This window comes from Cnephaeus nilssonii (assembly GCF_951640355.1).
Source record: "Cnephaeus nilssonii genome assembly, chromosome: 2".
Lineage (NCBI taxonomy): Eukaryota > Metazoa > Chordata > Mammalia > Chiroptera > Vespertilionidae > Cnephaeus > Cnephaeus nilssonii.
In genome coordinates, this window is record NC_137073.1 from 10,065,447 (window position 1) to 10,073,436 (window position 7,990).

The window sequence follows — 7,990 nt, forward strand, 5'->3', positions numbered from 1 at the left end:
AGTAGTGCTGAAGGCAAACTAATATTAGTAATAATTCTAACCATTTTTAGAACACCAATAATTCTCATAATAACTCCATTGAGCTAAGTTTTGTTTTTATGCTCATTTTGCAGATGAGGAAAGTAAGGTTCAGAAAAGCGAAATCATTTGCCCAAGGTTCATTGCCTACTCTGGATTTGATAGGTCCTGGCAATAAGCTGGGAGTGGGCGAAGAAGGGCAAGAGAGGACTCCCTCCAAGACTCAGGGCGGGGCCTCCCACCTGGAGGAGGAGTTGGGAAGAACTTAGAGCTTTGGGCCAGCCTTACCCACCAGTGTCCACCAACCACCCAGAGCCCAACAAGATGCCTGGCGTTTAGAAAGTGCTCCACCAGCTCTCTTCACGGTCTATTCCCCACGTAATAGCCAGCAGCAGCCACGGGGACCTCCCGTCCTGGCTGGTCCCCCCGCTCACCCAGCACTGCTGCTGCTTCTGCCTAAAGCACCCCTCTCCCCGATTTTTTTATTTTTGTTATGATAATTAAACATTATGTTTTAATAAAAATTATACATATAAATATTTGTGTTTTAAAAGTGTGTCCACTCCATAGAAGTTCCTGTTAAGAAAATTTCAGATATATCTCTAGACATATTCTATGTGCATGTATATATTCCTTCAATACAAATGGTGGCACACTCTACACACACAGTTCTGCACCGTAACTTTTTTTTTTTAAATATATTTTATTGATTTTTTTACAGAGAGGAAGGGAGAGGGATAGAGAGTTAGAAACATCGATGGGAGAGAAACATCGGTCAGGTGCCTCCTGCACACTCCCCACTGGGTGTGTGCCCGCAACCAAGGTACATGCCCTTGACCGGAATCGAACCTGGGACCCTTCAGTCTGTAGGCCGACGCTCCATCCACTGAGCCAAACCGGTTAGGGCTGCACCGTAACTTTTTAACTTAACCCTGCATCGCAGAGCTTCTTCTGGCTCCACATCTGCAAATGCAGACGCACCTCATTCTTTTAAACCGCTCCATGTGTTTAGGCATTGATGATTGTACAAAGTTTATTTAATAGATCCCTGTGGATAGACATGTGGGTTTTCCCCAGTTTTGTGCTATGACAAACAGGGTTTCTGGAGACATTCATTATTATGGTTACTATTATTATTGATTTATGATTAATGTTCCATAAATTCACACTTCTAAAGAATATAATTCAGGGCGTTCAAGTGTATTCACAAAGCTGTACAACTATTACCACTATTAATTCTGGGAACATGCTTTTTAAAAAAAAATATTTTTATTGATTTTAGAGACGAAGGGAGAGATAGAAACATCAATGATGAGAATCATTGATCAGCTGCCTCCTGCATGCTTCCCACTGGGGATTGAGCCCACAACCTGGGCATGTGCCCCCGACTGAAATCGAACCCAGGACCCTTCAGTCTGCAGGCTGATGCTCTACCCACTGAGCAAACTGGCTAGGGCCTGGGTACATTCTTGAACACACATTTTCTGGCCTTGTATGACTTTGGCAACAGGTGGCACTTCCAGAGGTGTGGTGGATAAGCTTTGGGGAGATGATTCTTTCCATCACCCACAGCCAAAAGCCTGGACCTAGAGGCTAGGAGTCACCACATTCCTCATGCTACATTGAGCACATGCCCATGGCAATGACTGTCCACCAGAGAAAATTAGATCCATCTGGATTTTCACACATTTAGATTTGCTTAAATCGGGCCAAGCCCCTAAATATTCCAATTAGAACATGCTAAAGGTGGGGAATGCCCCAACAACGTGTACTGTAACGTCTCAATCCACAGATCGTGCTGTTGTGTGGTCCTTTAAAAAACTAAATCAAGGAATGGCATTCCTCTGCTCCAAAACGCTCCCCAAAAATTGTAAAAGTACAGCCAAAATAAATAAAGTCTGCAATGGCCAGCATCTCACTCACTGTAGAAGCCAAAGTCTTTTCAAAGGCCTGCACGGCCCTATCTGATCTGGTCCCTGCTCACCTCTCCCACCCCATCTCCCATCCCTCTCCCTCTCCCTCTCCCTCTCTGCACCAGCCACATGGCCTCCCTGGCTGGTCCATGGCCCACCGAGCGAGTTCCCACCTTAAGGACTGCACACTGCTCTCACTCTGCCTAAAGCATCCCTTTCCCAGGTAACTGCATGGTTCCTTTCCTCATCCCATTCCCATCTCTGCTCCCTTTCATTCATCAGAGAACCCTTCTTTAATGCCCCTATATAAAATAGCACCCCGGAACTTTCTAGCCCATACCCTATTTTCTTCAGTCGATGTATATTTATTTCTTCACTTTCTGTCTGAATTTTAATCTCTAGAGAAAAATACCATTGTCCTTTCTGTTCACTGACATGTTGTTAAAACAGTCTGGTACACAGTAGGCGATCAATAATATTTGTGGATGGAGTAAATGAATAATAACTTTCATTGAGGCATGAAACAAAAATTATTATTATTTTTTAAAATATATTTTATTGATTTTTTACAGAGAGGAAGGGAGAGGGACAGAGAGCTAGAAACATCGATGGGAGAGAAACATCGACCAGCTGCCTCCTGCCACCCCCTACCGGGGATGTGCCTGCAACCAAGGTACATGCCCTTGACCGGAATCGAACCTGGGACCTTTCAGTCCACAGATCGACGCTCTATCCATTGAGCCAAACCGGTTTCGGCAAAAACAAAAATTATTAATAAATCCAAAGACTGGGGGAAGGGCGAATGGACAAAGGATCTGCATAGACAATTCACAGAAAATGAAACACAAATGATTTGTAAAATCCGGCCAGATGTCCAGCATCACTCATTATAATAGAAGAAGTGCGAATGAGAACTCCTATGAGTAACCGTCTTTCACCCATCGCATTGGCAAACATCCCAAAGCCGTCACTTCTCCATGTCAGCAAGGACGTGGAGAAATAGGTCCTCTCCTACAACGTTGGTGAGAGTGAACATGGTGAAAGGTTTGCCGAAGACAATTGAGCAGCATCTAAATTTTATTTTATTTTTTTAAAGAATAGTTTATTGATTTATTAGAGAGGGAGAAGATGGAAACATTGATGTGAGAGCGCTACATCAACCAGCTGCCTCCTGCATGCCCCCCACCGGAGATGGAGCCCAAAACCCTGGCATGTGCCCTGGACTGAAATCGAACCAACCGAGCCACACTCAAGGGCTAGCAGCACCTCAATTTTAAAAGTATACTCTTTGGCTCAGCAATCCCATGTGTATAAATTTATCCTGCAGATTTATTTGCTCAAGTGTACAAATATGTGGGTATTCACTGCAGCACTCCTTGTTCCAGTAAAAGACGGGAAAGGCTGTGAACACCCCCTGATGGAGGTTGGTTAAATATATGATAGTATAACTTCACAGTGGAATTGTATGCAGAGGCTAGGAAGGAGGTAGATCTCTACTACTAAAATGGAATTACCCATGTCCTAGCCGGTTTGGCTCAGGGGATATAGAGTCGGCCTGCAGACTGAAAGGTCCCGAGTTCGATTCCGGTCGGGGCACATGCCCGGGTTGCAGGTTCCATCCCCAGTGGGAGGCGTGCAGGAGGCAGCCAATCAATGATTCTCTGTCATCATTGATGTTTCTGTCTCTCTCTCCCTCGCCCTTCCTCTCTGAAATCAATAAAAATATATTAAAAAAATAAAATGCTATTACCCACAAGAGATAGTGACATGAAAAAGCAATACACAGAACAGTGTGCATCATATGTAAACATTTGTTTAAAAGCAGGAAAAGAGGGAATTGCTCTGGAGAAACAAACAAGAAATCAATATGGTCTCTGGGAAGGGGGAATGCAGCAGGGGAGGCGTGATCAGGGAAAAGAAGGAGACTTTACCTTTCTTTACAAGCTAGGAACTTTTTTTAAACAATATGTTTTCATTGATTTCAGAGAGGAAGGGAGAGGGAGAGAGAGACAGAAACATCAATGATGACAGAGAATCAGAGAAACATTCATCAGTTGCCTCCTACACACCCCACACTAGGGATTGTGTCCACAACTCAGGCATGTGCCCTGACGGGGAATTGAACTGTGACCTCCTGGTTCATAGGCTGACACTCAACCACTGAACCACGCCAGCCAGACAAGCTAGGAACTTTTACTGTTACTAGTAATTACATTAGCTGCTGCTTTTAACTTTTAAAAATAGCACATAAGCCCTAGTTGGTTTGGCTCATTAGATAGAGCGTCGGCCTGGGGACTGAAGGGTCCAGGTTCGATTCCGGTCAAGGGAATGTACCTTGGTTGCAGGCACATCCCCAGTAGGGGGTGTGCAGGAGGCAGCTGATCGATGCTTCTCTCTCATCAATGTTTCTAACTCTCTATCCCTCTCCCTTCCTCTCTGTAAAAAAAATCAATAAAAAATATTAAAAAAATAATAAAAACAGCACATAAGAAAAAAACCCAGAGATATCCTATATAATAAAAGCCTAATATGCAAATTATCCCCTCGACTGGGAGTTCAATTGGGAGTTCAACTGTTTGCTATGATATGTGCTGACCACCAGAGGGCAGTAGTGGAGGTGCTGCTGGCCCAGATAGGCCCCAATGAGAGTGGGACCATGGCAGGATGGTGGAGCAGGTGAGCGGCAGTGCCAGGCCAAGGCAGGTATGAGTGGAGCCCAATTGCCCCACTGATTGCCCAGCAGATGGCGACCAGCAGTGGCGGTGGGGGGCAGGGCCACCACCTGGCTCCCAGGGGCTGAGGGAGCTGGGCAGGGGCCTGATGACTCAGGCGGAGGGGGGTGCACGGGGGCCCGGGGGCCCAGGTGCTGCCCAGCTGGGACCTGCCCTTCCACACCAGACTCTCACGCTTCGATCACCAGCCAGGCCTCGGGACCGCACCCGTGCACGAATTTCATGCGCTGGGCCTCTAGTAAAAGGATAAGCAGTAAAAAGTAAGTCTCTGCTAAAAAAAATAAAAAACAAAAACCAACCCACATGATGGGGGTATGTCAAAGGGACACAGGAACTACCTGAAAACAAGAGAGTAATAAAGTAGTACTGGAGTTCAACCTAAAGTATAAAATAAATATCCATGAATAGTCATAACATAAATAAGTGACTGAATAAGTAAATGGAGAAGAGACAGATTTCTCATGCAGAAGAATTTCAAATAATTTATGCTGATACTCCGCTCTCAACAAGGTGGAGCATAATTTCCCAGCTCCTGTAGTGTGGGCTGTGCATGGTGACTGCCTTCCAAAGAACAGGATATGGAAAGAAGGGGGAAAGAGTAATTCTGCGGTGGAATCTGACAAGCACTACCTCAGCCAGGTGATTGAGGTCAACATCAACAGCGATAAACTGTCTTGAAGGTACACACCCTTGATTTGATGTAATGAAAATGGCACTCTACCTTTGCTTCCTCCCAAATCCATAACTGTCTAATCCTAAGAAAAACATACAAATCCTAACCAAAGGACATTTTATAAAACATTTGACCAGGCACCAGAAAGAGACTTTGCTTGGGGTGATGGGCACACAATGCAGTGAGCAGATGATGTTTCATTGAGTTGTACACTCAAAACCTGTATGGTTTTGTGAACCAACGTCACCCCCAATATATTCAATAAAAAAAATATTTGACCAGTACTCCTCCAAACTGGCAAGATAATAAAAACCAAAGGAAGTCTGGAAAACTCAGTTAAAAGGAGCCTAAAGAGACATGACGACGAAATGTAATGTGGTGTCCTTGCAGGTCCTGGGACAAAGGGCATTAGGTAAAAACTAAGGAAATCAAGATGAAGTATGGACTTAAATGAATAACAATGCATAAATACTGACTCGCTAAATGCAAGATGTCGATAGAAAAAAACTGAGTGTGGGGCATATAGGAAATCTTATAATATCCTTGTAATTTTTCTAGAAATCTAAAACTGTTCTAAATAATAAAGCTTATTTTTAACTTCCTCCCCAATTGTCTCCTTTATTCTCCTGACTCCGTCAGTCCCTTAACTTCTCTTAATCTCAATGTGCTTATTTTGAAATAAGGGGATTGTTTCTAATCTTTGCAACCACAATCAGTAACAACACTGCAAGTTAGCGAATTTTCTCTGGGTCCTGAATTCTGTGCGAAGCACCCTTTCCCTGCCTTCTCCCCTGTAACCATCACAATGACCCTGGGGCTGGGACTGTCCTTTTCCTGTTTGCCCACCACGGAAACAGGCTGCAACTAGACCCAAGTCACAGAGCTGGTTAGTGAAGGCGGAATTCACTCTGGCCTGCCTGCTGTAAAAGGCTCTAAACCTCTGTTTTCACCGGCTCAGGCTCCTCCTTCCTTCTGTGCCCACGGACAGAGGCTGCCCACCTCAAAGTCCGTTTTGAAAGATGCACACCGCCCCGCCCCCACAACTGCTTGTGAGTAAGCATTCTCCCTAATCGAGCGCTTAAGATCTGCTTCTTCGACTTTCTGATGAGGAAGGCATCACCAGTAACGACAGCAATAATTCCATGAGCACTTAGTCTGTGCAAGGCACCATTCTAAGAACTTCGTGCTTATTAACTTAGTGAATTCATACAGTAATACTAGGAGAAATCATTAAAACTCCATCTTCATACATTTTGGAGGGAATGCAGCCACTTTGGAAATAAGTTTGGCAGCTCCTCAAAATGTTAAACATATGACCCAGCAATTCCATTCCAAGGTACATACCTAAGAGAATTAAGAACATGCATTTGTACAAAAACTCACACATAGTCACAGTAGCATTATTCTTAATAGTCTAACCAACCCAGTGTCCATCGACTGAAGAATGGATAAACACAATGTGGTCTTATCCATACAATGGAATATTTAGCAATAAAAATAAATTAAGTACCACCCCGGCCGGTGCTGCTAAATGGTTAGAGCATTGGCCCTCACACGAAGGGTCGTGGGCTCGATTCCTGATCAATGACATGTACCTGGGTTGCAGGTTCAACCCTTGGCCCCGGTCAGGGAGAGTACCAGAGGCAACCTATGTGTCTCTCACATCAATGTTTCTGTCTCTCACACCCTCCCTCCCTCCCACTCTCTCTAAAAACCAATGGAAAAATATCCTCAGGTGAGGATTAACAAAAATAAAACAAATAAACAAAAAAAAATTAAGTACTGATACAAGCTACAACATGGATGAACCCTGAAACAAAAAGCTAAGTGAAAGAAGCCAGTCAGAAAAGATTGAGTGAATTGTATGGTATATGAATGAACGATCTCAATAAAGTTGTTTTTTAAAAACCCATTTTACAAATAAACCATGGCGCAGAAATAAGCACATTGCTTAAGATTACATAGCTACTCTGCTGAGCTCATTCAAAGCAAAGAAACACATTTCCAAATCGCAGCCTCTCGATGGTGAATGATTTGGGTTTGATTTTGCTTTCCCCAGGATGGAAGTCATTTCCAGACTTTTCTTTGACTCTGCCTGAGGAGCTGCCTGCATTATGATCAGAACACGTGGAGATGAACCAATGGAACATACTGGCTACAAGGACAGGCCCTAAGAAGGCAGCCCTTAGGATTCTTTCCTTCTCCCTCTCCCTCTTTTTCTTCTCACAGTATGTCTTTGTTGCTCTTCTCATAGTAGCTTGTAGGCTCCAGGAAAGCTGGAATTTTGTTTTACCTCTGTATCCCAGCCACTAGTTCAGTTCCTGGCACGATGGATGAAGTGAACAATGGTTGAAATAATAAAGGGCAGTTCAGCCAGTGAATAGGTGAGTGAATAGGGAAGTTTCTGCCTTGGGTGCTGGTAACACTTGCAGAGATGGAAGTGGGGTGGGGGAGCACAGTACCAGGTCTAGGGGATATCTGAGGTACATGGAGAGATTTGGGAGAGGGTGGGTACACACAGGCAGATGTTTCACTGAGAGTGCTTGTAGGGACCAGGGTAGTACCCTGAATAGGGACAATGGCCCATTCCTGAACAATAGAGTGGATGGGACAGTGGCAATCTGGAGAGGTCATGCCCCATTAAAAGGGACAGT